Source organism: Dermochelys coriacea, chromosome 5, assembly GCF_009764565.3.
Source record: "Dermochelys coriacea isolate rDerCor1 chromosome 5, rDerCor1.pri.v4, whole genome shotgun sequence".
NCBI classification, from domain to species: Eukaryota; Metazoa; Chordata; order Testudines; family Dermochelyidae; genus Dermochelys; species Dermochelys coriacea.
This window is the reverse complement of record NC_050072.1, coordinates 4666427-4689615: the sequence shown is the minus strand read 5'-3', so window position 1 is coordinate 4689615 and position 23189 is coordinate 4666427. Positions and strand designations below refer to the sequence as shown.

The 23189-nt window shown below is 45.8% G+C and overlaps 1 protein-coding gene and 1 long non-coding RNA gene across 8 annotated transcripts in view; both read right to left on the bottom strand.

Moving 5' to 3' along the window:
* FAM219A (family with sequence similarity 219 member A) overlaps window positions 1–23189 on the bottom strand; it is a 166782-nt gene that overhangs the window by 111009 nt on the left and 32584 nt on the right. The gene's annotated exons all lie outside the window — the stretch shown is intronic.
* LOC122460444 overlaps window positions 9390–23189 on the bottom strand; it is a 39030-nt gene continuing 25230 nt past the window's right edge. Inside the window, exon 2 of the long non-coding RNA XR_006281750.1 lies at window positions 9390–10044. This is a non-coding gene — a long non-coding RNA (uncharacterized LOC122460444). The remainder of the gene's footprint in view (window positions 10045–23189) is intronic.

Sequence of the window (23189 nt, the reverse complement as noted above, 5' to 3'; positions counted from 1 at the left end):
ATGTTACCAGGACAATAATGATGGGATCTGAGTTACCCAGGAAAGAATCTTCTGTAGTATCTGGCTGGTGAATCTTGCCCATATGCTCAGGGTTTAGCTGATTGCCATATTTGGGGTCGGGAAGGAATTTTCCTCCAGGGCAGATTGGAGAGGCCCTGGAGGTTTTTCGCCTTCCTCTGTAGCATGGGGCACGGGTCACTTGAGGGAGGCTTCTCTGCTCCTTGAAGTCTTTAAACTACGATTTGAGGACTTCAATAGCTCAGACATAGGTGAGGTTTTTTGTAGGAGTGGGTGGGTGAGATTCTGTGGCCTGCGCTGTGCAGGAGGTCGGACTAGATGATCAGAATGGTCCCTTCTGACCTTAGTATCTATGAATCTATGATCATTACATTATGAGTTTCAAATGATACCTCACAAGCATACTTTGTACAAAATCTGTTTTGTTTTTGTTTTGTTTTGTTTTTTAAAAAGGGTGAGCACAGGGATACAGACTGTCACAGTGGTCTGTTTTACAAAGGCATTTATTTCAAATGTAATGGTTGCCATATTAAAAAGTTAGCTTTTACCAACAGTAATTGCTCATATCCCTTGATTATTACCACTTCCCCCATACTAGGAATAGGAGATAACCACTGTAGTGCTTGGCAAGGGTTAACTTTAATGGTTTCTACCATAAATTAGCTAACACTAGGTCAGTTTCATGCATTTTTGGGTAATGGATAACATCTTTCCTTTTAGTAGGTTAGTCTGTGACCTCTTCACTTCCACTGCTGGTTTTATGATGTGCTACTAGCATACCCTCCTTTCAGTTCATCTCAGTACACAAGATATTTTCCACTCTTTGCTCTGGCCATGGTGCTGAATCATCAAGCCATCACGTTTAGGTCCATCTATGCTGGAAAACTGAGGGCATTCTGAAGCAGTTTATTCAAGTTCTCACTGAGCTTATCCAAGGCTCTAAGTGCATTATAAATCGTATATGAGAAGATAAAACTTTAAAACACTGATATTAAATGGTTGCTGATAAAGTTATGCTGGCTGACGACACCCAGTGAGAAGTCATTGTAACTCTCAAACCATTCCTTGGAAGTCATTTATGACAAGGTCACTGCCTTGCCTTGCAAAGAGTTTTCAAGAATAATTTTAAAAGATATGCCCCATTCACAATGGTTGGCATCAGCCATGCAATCATGTGATTGCAACCACAGACAGTTAAGGTAGTTTTTGGGGGAAGCGACCAATCGGGTGTGATCTTTTTCTTTTGAGCTGACAGCATCTTTATTAGGATCCCCATGACTGGGGCAGAGTAAAAGAATGCCAGGTAAGCGAAAACAAAAAACTAGTGATAAGCCAATTTTAGAATCAGTCACACACTCTTTGCTTGCAGCAGGAGAGTGACCTTTGCATTATTCCTAGCTAGGATAGGATTCTAATGAAGATTAATAGGCAGAAATGGGTTCTCTTTTCTAACAGTCTGCTTAATAGGGTTTTTTTTTTTTTTTGCACATGCAGTCCTCATCCTTTACATTCTTTCCTCACATGCCTTCCCACTTCAGTGCATCTAGACCAGTGCATCGGTTTTCTAAACCGTGATAGGCCCATCAGTTCACTTTAGCCTATGAAGACTCAAGAAAACACTTTATTTTGTGAGGGGAAAGGGAAGGGAGAATTCTCATCCTTAGCGTGCATTCTGCAACAGACATTTCTGCCTAGGCAGCACAGCAAGACAATCACTCACAATCAGAACTTTGCCCCATGTTTGCTCCGACCCTTTTAACAGTAGAGGATTTTGCAGATTAAACTAAGAAAATGGAGTCCAATCACTATATTAGTTACAGGCATACAGTTCCCACTGAAATCAACAGGAGTTGCACATGCAATTGACTGGATAACCAGGCATGTGATTTTAACTGGCCAGAACCTGAATTCAGGCTTCTGAGTTTTTTTTCTGTAACAGCTGATCACTAGAGCAGGGAGTTGCATTACATTTCCAAATCATTGGCTCCAAAATGTAACTGGATATAGGTTCTCTGAGAGTAATCCGTATAAGGAGCCTGCTGGTAACTTTCAATTCTTGCTTGAGAGCTGTAGTAAATGTGGCTGTACTGTACCATATGCAGGTGGGAAAGACCTACCTCACTAACTGAAAGTAGTAACGGTGACTTTGCATTTATACAGTTCCTTTCATGTCAATGTGCTTTACAATTAAGAGAGATCACTTCTATGAGAAGTGGCTGCTTTCCAGTGGTAGTGAAACCTCATGTCAGTGTGTTACTTGGTGCTATTTATACCAACAGTTTAAGACATGAAGCATAGGTTATCTAATCCATAAGAAATTGTATGAGAAATTTAACTGGACAAAATGAAGTTTACTAGGACATCAGCATTAACTCCTCTATTGTTGAAAATAAAATCCCACTGTATTAACTACTATTTTGGAAACAAACAAAAAAAAAAAGAGTCATTAGCGTATACAGAGATTAAATTTTACACTAGAAATCTGTCAGCATAACCTGCTGATTTTTTGGATTACATCAGAAATTTCCTCTTTTGCCCATCCCAGGAGGGAAAAAGGTGAGCCTCACGTGAGTGACCCCGTCATCACTTGGAACAAATGCAGGATCGCAGCACCATGTGTCCCCAAACTGCTCTACATTGAAGCACTGAACTGCCACTGACTGGGGTCTCACAGCTTGCCCACCCACTGGGGTCCTTAGTTTACTTCCCCTTTTTGGTTCAGAACAGTAAATTATTGCTGCCTTGTGCCGGCCTAATGCTGTTACCTGTTAGTCCATGTTAACAGGAGCAAACTGAAGCAGGCAACTGAGAGCAGGCAATGCTTGCTGAGAGTTTCTACAGTGGCAGAAGTGCTGTGCAGAGGCCACATGTGAAAACTTCTGCGGCAGCATTGAGAACAGCAAGCCTAGTTCATACTAGGTCTAGCTTTTTTTCCTCTTTTAGCTTCTTCTCCCATAAGCATCTTTTTGGTGTAGAGAAGTCATTTAGCTAGCTCGGGAAAACAGCCAAGAACGTTTCCCTGCAGGTTACAACCATAGCACAAATTCTTAATTAAGTTAAAACTCATTGACAAAAGGCTCATTAGCATTGGTTAGGATGACTACATCAGATCAAACATTTGACTGGAAAGTGACCAGACTCTAAAATATCCATGGCAGATTTGCCTCTTCCACATTTTACTTCTTTTCCTTTTGTGAATTCTCTTCTTGTATAACAACATTCTTGCTGTGCCAAGCTTCAGTAGGAAGAGTCTACCCTGCAGAAGGTGAAATGTTTCATAGTTTTACCTATTTAATAGTGAGGGAAGTTTTTTTTTAAACCTATTGTGTGTCAGGGTATTCTGGGGTCATACCAAAGGTTTTGCTGCCTAAAACAACGCCCGATGGGTCCTGACTCCCTTAAACAGGCAGCAGCTCACCTGCAAAATGCACGGACAGACTTAAAAAATTAATTGTGTTCATCTAGCTGACCTGTCAAACCCCAGTTTCTTTTACAAGATTAACCCTTGAGTCTGGATGGTAAAGAGATTACAGTCTTTCACCTTAAGATCACTGGTTTGAATTGTAGACCGTATTAGTAATCACTTAAATAAGCTTATGAAAAATGAATTATTGAGTCTCAGTCCAGTTGGTAGTGGACAGGTGACCACATCAGAAAACAGACGTAAGCACCCTTTACCACAGTCTCAGCAATGGCCAAGGACACAGCGAGTATTGATACTCTATGCCCTCACACCCTTTTTCAATAGGGGACTAAGACTTTAGAAGAAGTTTACTGACGCATCAGTAGTCAGGAGGAAGTTTTCCATAGTGAGAGAAGGGATCTACTCTACACCGTCACTTCCTGTAATAGCTAAGCTTTCGTGTAAAAGGTAATGAAGGCTTTAACTCTTACAACCATAGTGGAAATTCTCTGAATGCAAGCTCATGCAATGCTGCCTGCCCAAGTCTACAGAGAGCCCCAATGCCTCTGCAGCTGTTGTTCATTTTTTGTCCAGCTGTAGCTTAGTTACAGCAATCACACTGGTTACACCTTTCAATTTTACTATTCAGAACACTATGGTTAGCCAGAAAACTGAAAAGAATCTGATCAGTTTCACTGTGCTGATCAACAAAAGTCAGGCGCTAGAGAAGAGGACCCACAACAGACTGGGAGGTTGCTATTCTGCTTAAGACCCTTCCCTTTGTAGCACTCAAATGCTTCTCCCAAGCAACGACATCAGTTAAGAGCTTCAATTCAGGCATCTAATTTCTTACTGGTCACTGGCTAGACCGGGAGGCATGGCAAACTTTTTGGCCCGAGGGTCACATCAGGTTTCCAAAATTGTATGGATGGTGGGTTAGGGGAGACTGTGCCTCCCCAAATAGCCAGGTATGGTCCGGCTCCCAATCTGACCCCCCCCCCCGCTTCTCATCCCGAGACTTTTACCCCATCCAACCCCCCCGTACCCTGTCCTCTGATGGCCCCACCGGGACTCCTGCCCCATCTACCACCTCCTGCTCCCTGTCCCCTGACTGCCCCCTATTGCCTCATCCAACCCCTCCTCTCATTCCTGACTGCCCTCCCAGGACTCCTGCCCCATCCAACCACTCCTTCTCTCTGACTGCTCCCGGAATGACTTCCCCCCACCACCCCATCCACCCCCCTCTCCTTCCTGGCCCCCATTCAACCCCCGTTTCCCGCCCTCTGACCGCCCCGACCCCTATCCACATCCCTGGCCCCTGACCACCACCCCTGAACTCCCCTGCCCTTTATCCAACCCCCCCCCCGCTCCCTTACTGCACTGCCTAGAGCACGGGTGGGTCAGGCCGGGGCTCTGCAGCTGTGCTGCCCCAGGAGCTCACAGCCCCCTGCCCAGAGCATTGCGCCAGCGGCAGTGCAGTGAGCTGAGGCTGCAGGGTAGGGGCTGGGGGTGAGCCTCCCAGGCCAGGAGCCGGGCAGGAGGGTCCCGCGGGCCATAGTTTGCCCACCTCTGGGCTAGATGGAGCCTCTGAGCATGATAAAGGGGGAACACATAAGAATCACAGCACTTTCTCCTTCCCTACAGCTGACAGGCGATGGGGTTTCTCACATGTATGCTGCCTATACATGACACACTGCCATTCCCTCAATCTTTTTGTACTGACCTTTGGAGAGTCAGTGTCTGGTACATTTTTCAAACCCTGTATGAGCCCAACAGATCTTACAAACATCTTGGGCTTTAATGCTACGCCTCTTGGGAGACCAATGTTTCCTCTCTCTAGGGCTAGACTAAGGTGAGATCTAACCATAGGTAGAAAACAGAACTTTGGGGCAAACGAGCCAACTGCATTATTCTTGAGTGACTCTCACCTCCAGCCAGCATAGGGAGTTCTGCATCAGCCTGACTTCAGAAGGGAGCTAAATGGAGTGAGTATATGGCCAACCCTAGGGAGAGCAATGACGTACATTACATCTGCATGAAATCAGTTTAGTATGAATTGTATTGCAATGTTACACTAGAATAACTCTGCTTTCTACCAATAATTTAGATTTCAATCTTAACTGAAACACTACCTTCCTGGACAGAGAGAAACAAGCAATTAGTGGTTAGCTACACTTTCCCTAGAGCAGAAACACAGTGTCAATTTTGCATCAGGTCTGTGAGACCCTCACTGGGCTATGGGGAGAGATCAGGCTACCTGTATAAGGACAAATGCAGTGCACTGAACTGCTTTCCTTGCAGAAGTGGCTGAACAAGTCAGGCTTTCAGAGCATTGCAGCCCAGTCTTTTACGTAACTGAGGAAGCATTGTGTGCAGAGCTCAGTAACCAGGTTTATTCTGCCTCATTACCATCTCCTTCAATGCCCTCCCCCTTCTCTACTTTAATGGCTGTCAGCTGCCTTTGCAGCAGATTTCCAAAGGAGAACACCTGGGATTCCTGTTACCTACTACAGGAGAACGTGCTTGCAGGGAGAATATCTGGCGGGGTAAACATGTTAAAAATGGTTACACAACACTGGTATGCTGAATGATTTATGTTTATACTGATTTTGCTTCAGTATCATCCCTTGCCTTTCTGCTCCTAGTTGCAGGGCTGATGGGGACTGATCTCTAAGGTCACAGTGCATACATCTCCACAACCAAATGAGATAAGGGATGTCTTTGTACAAGGACATTCTACAAATCACTGTCCGAGTATCAGATCTGTATACATGAATGAATGTTTATTTTGATTTAGGCTTTGAAATAGAAGCAGCAAAACACAGAATACCTCTAATGAAGATGGAGCAGGAGCACTGACTAGTAGTCTTATCTCGTCTAGTGACTACAATGATGTGGGAGATAGACAATATAATTTTAAAGGACCAGAGTCACTAGTGCAGCTTTCTATAAATAAGGCCTTCAGGGAGAAGGGGATTTTCTCCCATGTCAATGTCTCCAGTCAACTGAGATGTGTGTTGGAACAGGTGGAAACTGCCAACATCCCAACCGTCAAAACTCTTTGCCATTGCAACATATTCCACTTCACAGAAACTTTTCGGCATCTTTAATGTTAAGGAAGCCACGATCAGTCATTCATACTGCAGCACTGCATAGATGAATGGAAGAAATAGGGTCGCAGCTGTTTAAGACTAGAGGAGGAGAGGAAAGGCCAGAAGCCCCCAAAAGGGACAAAAACAAATTGATCCATAATTTTAAGAAGGACTGCTGTTTGAACAAGTCAACGGTGCCAGCAAGTGGTTCTTTTTACACGTTTGCCCACAGTAATTCATTGTGTCCATTATAAATGGACACTGGCAGGCTGTTAGAAGATCTATTCCCTAAAAAAACCCTTCTGATTTTCCTTAAGAAAAAGTAGAGTGATGGATATGGTACCTTCAGTCCTACAACTGTCTTGCAACAGTTATATATGGCTAATATTTAGCTAGACAGTTGAATGATTTCTTTTAGGAGAGGTGATACTGCACTTTTGAGTGCATCTCTCATAGAATTAGAAAAGATTAAAATAAGTTTCCTTGGTTCAGTTTTCTTTTATTTCCATTCTAGAGCGGTAGTGCTCCCAACAAGGTTTTGGTAGCCTAGATTTCTGAATGTCTTTATCCACAGCACAAACAACGGTCATACAAGATTCAGAGTAGCAGCCGTGTTAGTCTGTAGCGGCAAAAAGAACAGGAGTACTAGTGGCACCTTAGAGGCCAACAAATTTATTTATGCTCAAATAAATTTGTTAGTCTCTAAGGTGCCACAAGTACTTCTGTTCTTTTTGTCATACAAGAGTTTCTCAACTCTAACTGAATTGATTAGCTACAGAAGTACTTTCTCCAATTCATCTAAGGTATTTATAATCCATCCATGGTACTCACTCCAGTATTTGTGCGCCACACAGAAGTGGAAGTGTGGGTCTACTTCAAAAATTTACTCTAAAAATGTCATTGAATGAATCAGTGAACCCAGATCAAAGTGTGTTCTTAGTTTTCTAAGAATTTTTTTTTCTCACTACTAGCCCTGCAAAATGAACCTGGGATCTCTCTCCTTTTCATATATTACCAGTAATAAAAGTGTTGCAGAGATACAGTTACATCTGTGCAACCATGTTGAAGACAACAGGGCTATCGGTGTCAATGAGGGCACAATCTGGCAGTATGTCTACAGAATAATTAAACACCTGCAGCTGGCCTGGGTCAGCCGACTTAGGATTGGGCTGTAGGGCTTTAAAACTCCTGTGTAGATGTTGGGCTCAGGCTGCAACCTGAGCTCTGGGACCCTACTAGGTATCCCATGGTCATTGTCCCACTGCTGCGCTCTCTGATGGGATTTTTCTTGCAATGCACTGTGGGATACTTATCAGAAGCTCCTGGAATTCCGGGACTTCAAACTAACAAATTCCCATGATTTGTCTTTCTTGTGAGTCAGCACCAGTTTCAAGCTGCTGTCAGCCAGCATGGATGGAACAAAGCAGCATGCATTGACTTAGAGACTGCTGCAGCTGCATTTGCAGTTGTGCAGCTGGATGACTTTGGGAGTCAGCTGCCTCACTGCCAAATCTATCTGGATAGAGAGGGATGAAATCGAGCACCTACTTGTGGAGGATTTTTTCCTGGAGAAGCTTCATGCAGCGGAGAGCCGTTTCTGGACTTGGGGAAACTAGCACCGAACAGTGGGAAGGGAATGATGCAGATGTGGGATGGCTAGCAGGGGCAGCAGAATTCCAAGATGATAAAGGCCTCTTTCGTAGAGATCTGTGCAGAACTCACCCAAGGCAGAACGCCAGCATCAGAGCTCCCCTCACTGTGGAGAAGTGAGTGGCCATCACCATCTAGAAGCTTACCATGCCTGATCAGCTTGATGCCGATAGATAAACTGTCGGGGTTGTTGTCATGCAGGTGCGCGCTGCTATAGAGAATGGCGATGCCCCATGTCAGAAAGCTTGGCAAAGAACAGGCGAGCAATGACTTGCATGGTTGCGGTTCCCAACTTGTAACAGGGCCCTTGATGGGACCCATATGTCTCTTCTTTATCCCCCACACCAAGCCTCAGAGTTCAACAGAAAAGGGGTATTGCCTCATGTCTCCAAGGCCTGGTCAATCCCTGTGATATATCAATGTTGGGTGGCCTTGAAAGGGTCCATGGTGCCAAGATATTTAGAAATTCAGGCCTGTTTTCCTCAGTGACAAAGGGAATGTCTGCTCCCATGACCATATGGACATTCCTTCCAGGAGACCCAGCTTACCCTGCTTTCCTAGCTTCTGAAGCCTTTTTATTGGACACTTGGATAAGAGAAAGGACTGTTCAACTTGTCCATGGAGTAGCTGTGGAATGACAAGGGAGTGTGCATTTGGAAGGCTGAAAGGGAGATGGAGATGCCCGAGGACAAGGCTGGAGGCTGCTTGCGTGAAAATTACTTGATGCATTTGGCACAAAATCTGCGAGAGCAAGGGACAGAGCTTCATCAGTGGGCGGCAGGTGGAGGTGCAGAGAATTTTGGAAGGTCATGAACAGCCAGAGAGGCTGCCTCTGAAAAGTGCAGCAAGCAACGAGAGCCACAGACGCAGGCATACCTTGTGCTTCTATTTAGAGGCTAGGAGCCAAAATACAGAAATGACATTTTATTGTGCATTACGTAAGGATTTCATTAGTCTGTAAGGATTGTATGAAATGGAAATGTGATGCTTTGTGCAATGATTTTATAAATGGGCATTTTATTATGTTTATTGCAGGTGTAATTTTATGAAGCCATTGAACCCTTGTCAATAGCAGCCTTTACTGATCAAATTTTTCAGGCTTGACAAAGCCCTGGCTAGGATGATTTAACTGGGACTTGGTCCTGCTTTGAGCAGGGGGTTGGACTAGATGACCTTCTGGGGTCCCTTCCAACCCTGATATTCTATGATTCTATGATTCTATGAAATAGTGCAAATAATAAAACTTTTATTGAACGCAGTACAAACTTCAAAGCAATAGGACATAAAACAACACATAAAACAGTGAAAACTTTATGGAACATAATAGTACTGATGTGACACACATGCCTAAATGCTTAATGCACGTATCTGTGCTATTTTGGTCACAAACATGGGTAGGACCAGGGTTTAACTGCTGTCCTTGCCGTGGGATGTAGAATGGCAAGAAAATAATCCATCACTTGTAGCTGGGGTGAAGGTAGGGTTCCAGTATTCACTGATCTCCCTGACTTGGGGTGGGGAAGAGAGGTGCCTGTGGCTGAAACTTCGGGAAGGATACCACTGTTCTCAGTATGCATTGCTCTCAGTGGGCTGCAGGATATGGCTGGGTTGGCGTGGAGGTGCAGACACTGGGCAGGAACAATTGCACTACAAATGTTCTCTAGCAGGATGCCTACTTCTGCATCAACTCCATCAGCTGTTTCTGCATCTCCCGACTGCTCTTAATACGGTCCCTTGTCAATGCTCTCTCCTCTCTCTGCAAGGAGACCTTTCTTCCACTCTTGTGTTCTTCTCCCTCTTCCAGGAAGCAGAAGCAAGATTATATTATCTTCCTTTTCTTCTCCCAGAGATCTGTCAGACATTCAGAGGCCGGTAACAATCCTGTTCGTAAGGGCAACAGGACATCAGGCACAGAGCCGAGAAATAGAACAAATTATTGTACTAATTCCTGTCTCCAGGAAACCAATACTAAAATGTTACTTTTCCCCTCAATTTGAGAATTCCATTCCCACAGTCTCTTCCCAGTCTGTGGTGAGCCTGGAGATAGAAGTTTCCCTTTGCATAAGGCCCGCGTACCATTCTGGATCGGTGGTGGGCCGCAGGAGACTGGTTATTAATTGCATGTGCACTTTTGCAGGTTGTTCTTACTTCAGAGGACGTTACCCAGAGGCATATCAAGAGGCAGAGAAGGGTCTTGTTCAAAAAGGCAATGGGCAAACCAGCAAGATAAGCAGCAATGCTGTTCACCAGAATGCTTCCCCCCACTCCCTATCTCCAGATGCTGCAGGACTGGAAGGACAATAGTACCTATACGGCTGTAAAGCACCAGCAGAGCACGACAAAGTGCACTGCAAAATTAATAGACTTCTACAGTGACCGTTCTGAACCCAGAAGGTTAACAGAGCTGTGAGTGATTAAAACTAGCTGAGTACCTTATAACCTATGCATTTGTAAATGTCACACACTGGGAAATATACCTTAACATGCAACGGCAGTGAAAAGCTCAGGGTATTGCTCAAACTGTGAAGCAAAGTACTTTTTATATTGAGTTCTCTTTCTATATTTCTTTCTATATAGAATATATATATATATATATATATATATAAGAATATATGTATCTATATATATTCTATATAGATATATATATCTATATATATTCTTATTTCTATATTCTTTCTCTTTCTATATTTCTTGAGCGGCAGCGAACCAGCGGAGCAGCGGGGACAGCAGAGCAGCTCACAGCAGGAGTTTGCCTGGGACTGGTAAGTATCCGAGTGTGTGTGTTTGCTTGCTGAGGAAGTATCCGAGCGTGTGTTTGCTGGGAGGGCAGGGAGAGAGCCTGAGTGAGTGTCTGATTGGCTGCTAGCCTGCAGGGGGCGGGCATTAGGGTGTCTGTGTGTTTGCGTCAGGGAAATCTGGCTGTTTAAAAATAGCCAGAGCCTCGCGAACCCGCTGAGCGGCAGCGAACCAGCTGAGCAGCGGGGACAGCAGAGCAGCTCACAGCAGGAGTTTGCCTGGGAGTTCGCCTGGAGTGAGCCCAGTGAGGCTTACATCTTGCCAACGTCTCTGAGGAAGCTCATAGTAGGTAGGTGATATGGAAGGGGGGGGTTCAGCTGTTGTGACCTGCACTGGATGTGCCATGTTTGTCTTTCTTCCACAGGACAGAAGCGACTTTGTCTGTACAAAGTGCAAGCTGGTCTCCATATTGGAAGAGAAGATTGAAGGTCTGGAGCAACAGGTAACGACCCTGCGTTGTATACGAGAGACTGAGGATTTTCTGGACCAAACTCAGGATAGCCTTCTAGGGGCACAAAGCTCTAAAGATGTAGAGCAGGTTGCACAGAGGAGCCAAGAGGCCAGTGAAGAAGCTTGGCAACATGTGACCTCCAGAAGAGGTAAGCGGAATGTCCGGGTTCCAGTAACACAGACACAGGTAACTAACCGCTTTCATGTTCTCTCCACAGGTACCAATGCGGAGAGTGGACCAGATGATATGTCTGGGGGGAGAAAGCAGAAGGAGACTCCGCTGGTTGGGAGGCATGAGATGCGATGTCCTGAGGTTGGGGGTTCCACGACCACCACTCCCAAGAGGAGAAGGCGGGTGGTGGTGGTCGGGGACTCTCTCCTCCGGGGGACTGAGTCATCTATCTGCCGCCCTGACCGGGAAAACCGAGAAGTCTGCTGCTTGCCAGGGGCTAAGATTCGTGATGTGACGGAGAGACTGCCGAGACTCATCAAGCCCTCGGATCGCTACCCCTTCCTGCTTCTCCACGTGGGCACCAATGATACTGCCAAGAATGACCTTGAGCGGATCACTGCGGACTACGTGGCTCTGGGAAGAAGGATAAAGGAGTTGGAGGCACAAGTGGTGTTCTCGTCCATCCTCCCCGTGGAAGGAAAAGGCCTGGGTAGGGACCGTCGAATCGTGGAGGTCAACGAATGGCTACGCAGGTGGTGTCGGAGAGAAGGCTTTGGATTCTTTGACCATGGGATGGTGTTCCATGAAGGAGGAGTGCTGGGCAGAGACGGGCTCCATCTTACGAAGAGAGGGAAGAACATCTTTGCCAGCAGGCTGGCTAACCTAGTGAGGAGGGCTTTAAACTAGGTTCACCGGGGGAAGGAGACCAAAGCCCTGAGGTAAGTGGGAAAGCGGGATACCGGGAGGAAGCACAGGCAGGAAGGTCTGTGAGGGGAGGGCTCCTGCCTCATACTGGGAATGAGGGGCGATCAACAGGTTATCTCAAGTGCTTATATACAAATGCACAAAGCCTTGGAAACAAGCAGGGAGAACTGGAGGTCCTGGTGATGTCAAGGAATTATGACGTGATTGGAATAACAGAGACTTGGTGGGATAACTCACATGACTGGAGTACAGTCATGGATGGTTATAAACTGTTCAGGAAGGACAGGCAGGGCAGAAAAGGTGGGGGAGTAGCACTGTATGTAAGGGAGCAGTATGACTGCTCAGAGCTCCGGTACGAAACTGTGGAAAAACCTGAGTGTCTCTGGATTAAGTTTAGAAGTGTGTGCAACAAGAGTGATGTCATGGTGGGAGTCTGCTATAGACCACCGGACCAGGGGGATGAGGTGGATGAGGCTTTCTTCCGGCAACTCACGGAAGCTACTAGATCGCATGCCCTGATTCTCATGGGCGACTAATTTTCCTGATATCTGCTGGGAGAGCAATACAGCGGTGCATAGACAATCCAGGAAGTTTTTGGAAAGCGTAGGGGACAATTTCCTGGTGCAAGTGCTAGGGGAGCCAACTAGGGGGAAGCGCTTTTCTTGACCTGCTGCTCACAAACCGGGTAGAATTAGTGGGGGAAGCAAAAGTGGATGGGAATCTGGGAGGCAGTGACCATGAGTTGGTTGAGTTCAGGATCCTGACGCAGGGAAGAAAGGTAAGCAGCAGGATACGGACCCTGGACTTCAGGAAAGCAGACTTTGACTCCCTCAGGGAACAGATGGCCAGGATCCCCTGGGGGACTAACATGAAAGGGAAGGGAGTCCAGGAGAGCTGGCTGTATTTCAAGGAATCCCTGTTGAGGTTACAGGGACAAACCATCCCGATGAGTCGAAAGAATAGTAAATATGGCAGGCGACCAGCTTGGCTTAATGGTGAAATCCTAGCGGATCTTAAACATAAAAAAGAAGCTTACAAGAAGTGGAAGGTTGGACATATGACCAGGGAAGAGTATAAAAATATTGCTCGGGCATGTAGGAAAGATATCAGGAGGGCCAAATCGCACCTGGAGCTGCAGCTAGCAAGAGATGTCAAGAGTAACAAGAAGGGTTTCTTCAGGTATGTTGGCAACAAGAAGAAAGCCAAGGAAAGTGTGGGCCCCTTACTGAATGAGGGAGGCAAGCTAGTGACAGAGGATGTGGAAAAAGCTAATGTACTCAATGCTTTTTTTGCCTCTGTTTTCACTAACAAGGTCAGCTCCCAGACTGCTGTGCTGGGCATCACAAAATGGGGAAGAGATGGCCAGCCCTCTGTAGAGATAGAGGTGGTTAGGGACTATTTAGAAAAGCTGGACGTGCACAAGTCCATGGGGCCGGACGAATTGCATCCGAGAGTGCTGAAGGAATTGGCGGCTGTGATTGCAGAGCCCTTGGCCATTATCTTTGAAAACTCGTGGCGAACGGGGGAAGTCCCGGATGACTGGAAAAAGGCTAATGTAGTGCCCATCTTTAAAAAAGGGAAGAAGGAGGATCCTGGGAACTACAGGCCGGTCAACCTCACCTCAGTCCCTGGAAAAATCATGGAGCAGGTCCTCAAAGAATCAATCCTGAAGCACTTAGAGGAGAGGAAAGTGATCAGGAACAGTCAGCATGGATTCACCAAGGGAAGGTCATGCCTGACTAATCTAATCGCCTTTTATGATGAGATTACTGGTTCTGTGGATGAAGGGAAAGCAGTGGATGTATTGTTTCTTGACTTTAGCAAAGCTTTTGACACGGTCTCCCACAGCATTCTTGTCAGCAAGTTAAGGAAGTATGGGCTGGATGAATGCACTATAAGGTGGGTAGAAAGCTGGCTAGATTGTCGGGCTCAACGGGTAGTGATCAATGGCTCCATGTCTAGTTGGCAGCCGGTGTCAAGTGGAGTGCCCCAGGGGTCGGTCTTGGGGCCCGTTTTGTTCAATATCTTCATAAATGATCTGGAGGATGGTGTGGATTGCACTCTCAGCAAATTTGCGGATGATACTAAACTGGGAGGAGTGGTAGATACGCTGGAGGGGAGGGATAGGATACAGAAGGACCTAGACAAATTGGAAGATTGGGCCAAAAGAAATCTAATGAGGTTCAATAAGGATAAGTGCAGGGTCCTGCACTTAGGATGGAAGAATCCAATGCACCGCTACAGACTAGGGACCGAATGGCTCGGCAGCAGTTCTGCGGAAAAGGACCTAGGGGTGACAGTGGACGAGAAGCTGGATATGAGTCAGCAGTGTGCCCTTGTTGCCAAGAAGGCCAATGGCATTTTGGGATGTATAAGTAGGGGCATAGCGAGCAGATCGAGGGACGTGATCGTTCCCCTCTATTCGACACTGGTGAGGCCTCATCTGGAGTACTGTGTCCAGTTTTGGGCCCCACACTACAAGAAGGATGTGGATAAATTGGAAAGAGTACAGCGAAGGGCAACAAAAATGATTAGGGGTCTAGAGCACATGACTTATGAGGAGAGGCTGAGGGAGCTGGGATTGTTTAGTCTGCAGAAGAGAAGAATGAGGGGGGATTTGATAGCTGCTTTCAACTACCTGAAAGGGGGTTTCAAAGAGGATGGCTCTAGACTGTTCTCAATGGTAGCAGATGACAGAACGAGGAGTAATGGTCTCAAGTTGCAATGGGGGAGGTTTAGATTGGATATTAGGAAAAACTTTTTCACTAAGAGGGTGGTGAAACACTGGAATGCGTTACCTAGGGAGGTGGTAGAATCTCCTTCCTTAGAGGTTTTTAAGGTCAGGCTTGACAAAGCCCTGGCTAGGATGATTTAACTGGGACTTGGTCCTGCTTTGAGCAGGGGGTTGGACTAGATGACCTTCTGGGGTCCCTTCCAACCCTGATATTCTATGATTCTATATCTGCCACTTCAATAAAACATGCCTGCATTACAAGAGGTTTGGGTTTTAGCCCTTGCAGCCCCACCAGCCTCGAATAGGGAGGGGAAAGGAGAGTAGGGGAACAGTGGTGGACCAGGAGGGACTATTGCAGAGAAGTGAGAGCTGTGTAACTCACATTCTAATGACAAGGACACTTGACTGGCATGGGTTGCAGTCCGTCGGGAGGGAGAGGGAATGTTACATGGAATGGGAAAAGGAGCCTGGGGTACCATTATGGTCAACGGCTGTGGGACATGAAAGTTTTACAAAAATAGCGGCTAGAGAGCTTAAGCTGCCCAGTGCAAACATCATTTTAACCATGGCGGGGGTGGGAGGGGGCTATAAAAGCTGAGCAGGATCGGAAAGATTCCTAGTTCACATCTGCCCAAAATGGCAGTGGCCATTGGGTAGCCATAACAAAAAGTTTTTAAGAAACCCTTCTAGAAGTTGTGCTGCAACAGAGCACACAATGCTTGCTAAAAGACATTTGCCTCGTTTCGGGAACCATCTCTTCCTCAGGCTTTTGCATGGGAAGGAAATCTTGACTTTCTAGGGAAATCTCATCAGGAGTCCTGGTTGGGATCCGTGGTCTCTTGGCTGCAGTCCACAAAACAACAGGGTTTGGTGGTGCCTCACTGGCAGAAATCCATTTCAGCTTGTGATAGATGGGACAGGTGCTAGGAGCTAGCTAGAGGGTCTTGTTGCTGTCCTCGAGTTTTTGCTTTAGTATTCTGCTAGAGCATCTTTCCTTTGTTATACCCCCGGAACTTGTCCTGGGAGTGACCCTGTCATTTACCTCAATATACACTCATATCTTTGCATTCTGTGGGCTGCTGTTAAGGCAGGATCCGACAATCTCCTCTCTACAGAAAAAGGAAACCCATGATCTCTACATAGCTGCATGAGGCGTGGCTGTTGTAGGGTTGAGAAGAATATGCAATCCCAGGGATTTGTAATTGCAAATGGGGCCCATCTGATTGCATGTCAGCATTTAAACAGGCAAGTAACATCAGTTCAACATGACCCCAGAGCATCAGAGGGCATACAGGTCAATCCATGTGTTAAGCAATACAGTGTGGGATAACTGTGGAAGGTAGAGGCAAAAGAGTTAATTCATCATTCAAATTCATCCAAACTTTTTCCTGGGCCTAGCTCATCCTGAAATTGACTCAATCCTCTTTTCAGAGTGGCCAGATGATTAAAAAAAAATTGCGTTGTGTGGACACAATGCATTATAATCCAAATCCAAAAGTTAATGCCAAAAAACTCTGTTTAGACAAGTCTTAAGTCTCTGCCGAACACAGTATTTTAGACCATTTGCATACGGAAAGGTGATCTCCTGTAACCCGTTTCTCAACCACTGAGGTTCTTAAAGAACAGAAACAGGACACCAATCAGAAAGTGAACTAGAATATACCCAGCTTATATGCTATGTCCTTTGTGGTTATTCCCACTCCGATAGAAGTTTGAGTTTGTCCTCGACTGACAACGTGAGACAGAATAGTCCTGTCACCAATATTGACTTTTTACCTCATGACAGCTTGTTTTCCAAATGTGGAGTGGTGCCAGAAGTGCCAACATTAGAAATATCTGTTTTAACATATACGTTTACCATTTGGATATGGTGGTTATTAAGCAACTATAGATGATCAAGATGTGATTTCCCCCCCCCCCATAACTGCTTTTCTCTAATCAACCTTCGTAAGTATTAGGAGTCTGGATCTTTCAGAGGATGTGGAAAGTAATATGGATCCCTATATTTATGGATTCCTTGTTATGAGGCAAATAGATAGTGAAAGCAGTTATCAGGTGGGCAACAAGAAGCTCTTTTTAGGGCAGGTACCATAGCTTTCTATGTGTTCTTTGAGCTTAGTTCATTTTAGGCCAATGGAAAAAAAGAGTACACATCACCCAACATCGTACAGCCATCACTACTAACACCAGGCTGTAGACCAGGGGTGGGCAAACTTTTTGGCCTGAGGGCCACATCGGGTTTCCAAAACCTGTATGGAGGGCTGGTTATGGGAGGCTGCGTCTCCCCAAACAGCCAACCGTGGCCCAGCCCCCACCCCTTATCCGACCCCCCCCTCGCTTCTTGCTCCCTGACAGCCCCCCTGAGACTTCTGCCCCATCCAACCCCCCCGTCCCCTGACCGCTCCCAGAACTCCTGCCCCTGACTGCCCCCCGCCACCGCATCCAACCCCCCCGGGACTCCCACCCCCTGACTCAGCTCTGACCCCATCCACAGCCCACCCCCTGACCACCATCCTGAACTCCCCTGCCCTGTATCCAACACCTCCTGCTCCCTTACCGTGCTGCCTGGAGCACAGGTGGCTGGTGGCGGTACAACTGTGCTGCTCTGAGCGCCAGGACAGGCAGCCGTGCTGCCCAGCTGAAGCCAGCCACAGCACTGTGCAGCACAGAGCACCGGGTCAGGCCGCGGCTCTGCAGCTGTGCTGCCTGGCAAGAGCTCGCACCCCTGCCCCCCAGAGCACTGCGCCAGTAGCACAGTTAGCTGAGGCTGCGGGGGAGGGAGGAACAGCAGGGGAGGAGCCGGGGGCTAGCCACCCGGGCCAGGAGCCGGGCAGGAGGGACCTGCGGGCCAGATGTGGCCCTTGGGCTGTAGTTTGCCCAGCTCTGCTGTAGACTCATTTGAGACATGATTACTGGAACAATGTACCAAAGGGTGTGGTGAATTCTCCATCACTGCAATCTTTAAATCAGGATTGGATGATTTTCTAAAATGCATGCTGTGACATGGTAAATCAAGTGCCAGCTCTGGCCAAGGCCGTAGGCATTAGCTAAAAACTTACAAATTCATAGCTGGAAACCAAACCAACCTAATGCCTATGGCCTGGCCAGAGCTGGCACTAGGTTTACCAGCGCCAAATCATGTATTTTAGAAAGTCATCCAATCCTGTGTGGAGAATCCACCACAACCTTTGGTACATTGTTCCAGTTATATCTCAAATGAGTCTTCAGCCTGGGGTTCGTAGTGATGGCTGTAGTGATGTGTTAGTTTTGTTCAAAGTAGGAAGGAAATTACAAAATTACAAAAATGTATTGTGTTTGTACTCTATGAAATGCTTGTTAGTTGCTGCATGCATTAATCTTTCTTGTAACGTCTGTATTCCATGCTATACGCAAGTTTTACTTTACAACTTCAGAAATGTTTGCTCTGAACTTTCAAATCCAGGCATCATCCCTCCCTCCCCCACCAATCCAGGAGGACTATCAAAAATTAAGTGGGCCATTGTAAGACGGAAGCTTTTTTAATTGTCCCATCCACCCATGGAGAAGAACATGCAGAAGGCCTCGCCCCATCTGTCTGAATGCTGGAAGTGGTGGTGGTAGGGGAAATAGTTGACATGAAGATTTTTCATCTCGAACTCTCACAGTACCAGAGAAATTAAGGCAGAATTCACCAGGGATTACCCCTAGATCTGGTCTGAAAGAAGTTTTCAATTGACAGATTATCACATCTCTGTCATCTTTAGGAACCGTAGATGGTAACTCATTTGTGTGTACGTTTGCTTGCTTTAACCTGTAAATAACTTGTTTCTTTTTCCTATTTAATAAACATTGAGACAGTTTATTACAGGATCGGCTACAGGTGTTGACTCTGGTGTAAAAATCTAGGGTATCAATTGATTTGGAGTAAGTGACTGATCTCTTGGGACTGGAAATAACTTGAATATTTTGTGATTTTTGGTGTAAGTGACCATTTATCCCCAAGTCCAACTTGCCTGGGTAGCAAGAAGACTGGAGAGTCTAAGGGGACGGTCTGTGACTCCATGGTAACACTGTTACAACTAATCCAGAAGTGCACTTTGTTACTGGGTTGGTGAAATCTAACTGTAGAACATGCCACCAGGTTGGGATGTCTGCCCTGATTTTTGACAGTATGCCCTGACATAGGCACTCATGGTTGTGAGCCACTGCAGACAAAGTGACACACACTCTAGTTCAAAACAGGAATTACTCCAGGAAAGTTCTCTGGCCTGTGTTCTACAGGAGAGCAGACTAGTTGATCACAATGGTCCCTTCTGGCCTTGGAATCTACAAATCTATGGTTGGCTTATGGGTAAGACACTCATAACAGAGAGGGCATGGTTACTTGCATTCCCGTGCCCATTCTATTTGAGGACTGCAGTCTTATATTCCAACTATTATGATGTCAAGTATCAGAGGGGTCGCCGTGTTAGTCTGTATCTGTAAAAGCGGCAAAGAGTCCTGTGGCAGCTTCTAGACTAAGGGACATATTGGAGCACGAGTTTTCGTGGGTGAATACCCACTTCGTCGGATGCATGTCACTCATGCATCCAACGAAGTGGGTATTCACCCACAAAAGCTTATGCTCCAATACGTCCCTTAGTTTTAAGGTGCCACAGGACTCTTTGCCGCAACTACTATTATATTTTCTTTAAAAAAAGGAAAGAAAAACTATTTTAAATTTAATATATGCACTGCCTGTACAGAAGAGCTCATCCTGCATACACTGCAGCACAACTTTTGTCTCTGGACCACAGTGCAACTAAATCAAGTAGCAGAAAGAATGCAAAGATGAAAATGCCTGGCGGCACATCAGCTGTTACTAGAGCAGGAGCTGCTTTTACATCAAGGTACATTTGGCTTTGATTTAAGTGTCAAAGGAAATTTAGGACTGGGAGCATGAAAACAATTAAATATGAATCACCGTACAGCAAGCCTCACAACTCAGCTGTGTGTTTGTCAAAGTCTTACCCTGTCTACAAGCAATCCTTTTTTCTATCTTGCTTGATCATGTATTTTTAAAGCCTGCCTGTAAAGCCACTGAAACTGCTTCATGAAATAAATTTTCGAGTCAGAATCCACTTTAGCAAGGTCAGAGTACAGGAGGTGGCTGAGTGTTGCAGGTTTGAGATTACAGGGACAGTTTCCCCCAAAGACTCCGGAGACCGACTCAAATTTGGGAACTGGTTGCACACTGCTTTGTGTGGCTAGTGAAGATTAGAAATGTTCTCTACAAAAGTCATGTGTCCTCTAAAGGATGCTTGGAAATGGAGTTAAAGTTTCATTTGGGAGCAGCCCTGATAGAGATTAGAAGATTGCTAAAGCAAAACCGAGTTGTTTTCTTGAAGTCTACAGGAAGAAAAAAGATTCCAAAAAACTCTATTACCTACTGAAAGTGCCCCCTGGGAACTACCAAATTCTATTAAAACATTTAAGTGTCTAGGAGTTAAGATATTTCTTAACTTACTGGGATTGGTGTGAATCCATTCATAAGAGACCTACCTGTATTAAGTCATCTAATTTATCCCCCCACAAACAATGCAGGATGCTTCCCCCATTTCCTGAAGGACTATTTCAAATAGCTAAAACAAGTTTAATGCTTGGATGGAATGAAGACTAAGATGATTTTAGGAAGGATCAGTAATGAGGGCTATCTAATAGTGGACAGTAGCAGATGCTTCAATGGAAAAAGTGTTTAAACCCATTAAGTGAATAATTATAGCCTGCCCTTAGGGAAAAGTTGCTTACCAATCCCCATCAGGTAGTTTTCAGAGTAGCAGCCGTGTTAGTCTGTATTCGCAAAAAGAAAAGGAGTACTTGTGGCACCTTAGAGACTAACAAATTTGAGCATAAGCTTTCGTGAGCTACAGCTCACTTCAATCGGATGTACAAGTGTAGTGGCTGACTCATCCCCTGAAGCATGAGGGCTTATATCCCTTATAGAAATAATTTTTAAAATGCTATCCAACAGACATGTGGATGTTATTGTCCTCACACAAAGTTTAATTAGTTTTGGAAACCTACTAAATCTTTAATGCTTGCCTGTTAACACCTGGTGTCTAACATCCATTTTGCAGAAAGGGACCAAGTTCATGGTGGTTATTCAAATCCAAGTGCATTTGGACAATGACTTCTTGGGAAAGTTTTAATCCAATAGGCTGGTTCTGACCTTTCCAAGAGGGCTGCTAGCTAATTGCTGACCAATGGGAGAGTTAAAGACAAAAATCTCCTCACAGCACCAGTCCCTGGAGCAATCCTGAAGCACAAACATCTCTAATTGTGGTATCTTGAATTAATGTTTGTAAATAACTAAGTAAGTTGCTAGGGCAGGATTAACTTTTCCTTGGGGCGGGACATCTGGGAATCTTCACTACTCAAGGGAAGTTGTCATGTTTTTGCTGGATTCCAAAGAGTCAAAAAGAAGTCTGTTCATTTAGTTTAATTTCTGCCTGAGCTGGCTTGTCGACTTTTTGATCATGATCAAGAAAGGAGGCTCGGACTACCCTAGGGAGGCCACTGGCCAGCTATCCAGTTTGAGATACATTGGCATAGCACAATATCACTGGTCACCCTTAAAAACATGACACAAGCTAACAAAGCATTGAGTGTTTGAATGTGTATTCCTCCAGACAATCTAGGAAGTGAAGAAAAAGAAGTCTTACTAAATAGAAAAGATTTTCCGCAAATTATTATTTTGTGATTCAGATCAGATCAAAAATTTAAAATAATCACTTGAAAATAAAAGTCTGAATTCCTGATCTCGTTAGTATCGCTGCACATTTACTGGGCTGTCAAAGCTCTCTTCATCCATGGGAAGAAACCTTGTTTCTAGCAGAAACACACTAGGAAACATTAAATATACATCTAAGTAGTATTCCATGAACTTGCAATGCTGGTTGCCTATAGCAACGCGAGGGCAATGCTGTCTGGCTCTGCTTAATCTAAAGTGCAATTTTAATCAATATTAATAACAGAGCGAATCCAAATACAGAAACTCTTTGCTAACATACACCTGACATTTAAGTATAAGAATCTGTTCAGGAGGTATTTTTAAAAACCAGACCTGGTTACTAGAGAATGCTTAAAGAGACAATGTAATGTTCCCAATAGTGCTGCTCATAGACAAGTTACTCAAGGTTCTCAACATCACTCCCCACACTAAAATGAGCCATCCAAAAAAAAAAAAAAAAGTTGTAAACTAGACAACTTGTCTTTCTCCTCTCTGCAAAGCAGTTGCGGCAGCTGCCTTCACAGGTTTTCCACATGCCCAATAGTGAAGAACTACAGGATCCTCAGCATCCTCCCAGAGAGGGATGGAAGGATTTTTCTAGTTGTTTCATTAAAATGGGGCAACTTACATGATGGAGAGGTACATATCAGCCCAACAGCAAACACCCCTGGATCTTGCTCAAGTTCCCAGGCACAGGGAGGCAGAACAGAATCCCTTCTTGCCTGAAAATTCTCTTCAAATAGTACAATCCATAGAGCCATTAGGATTAGGGTGACCAGATGTCTGTTTTTAAAGTGACAGTCCCATATTTAAGCCCTCCTGTAGGTGTTTGACTTTCTTAACAGACAAATTGTCCAGTATTTTCTGTCTCCCCCACATCAGTACTGGTGGGTCCTACTGCTGGCCAGATCCCTGCTCACCAGCCACCCGTCCACTGGCGGTGAGTGTGGGGAGGGGAGGGGGTCTAGTGGCCAACAATGGAGGTAGGTGTGAAAGGCAGGTGGTGGGGTGGCGCCCCCTGCTGGTCCGTCAGCACAGCCCCCCACTATGTGCGGGCTCTTGGCCAGCAGGGCCCTGTCCCCTGTCCCATTTCCAGACAGCACTGGCTGCGCACTGCGGTAGCTGGTGAGTGTGGGCCAGCGCCAAGTGGCAGCCAATTACATGTTGCCTCTGCTGCTCCCCCTCTTGCTGACCTCTCTTGCTTTGCCCCTTCACTCCCGCACAGCCCCACTGCTTCTCCAGATCCCCCCCGGCGGCGTGCGTTCCACTTCCAGTGCTGTATGGAGAACCAGCCCCTGGAGGGAGCGCTCAGCTCACTAACAGCCTGGCCTTCTGGCTCCTTCCTTTCCCCACTGCCTCTGGCTGGCCCGGTGCCCCAGGAAAGCCCAAGACCCTCTGGCCTAAAACGCTGGCCAAGAGGA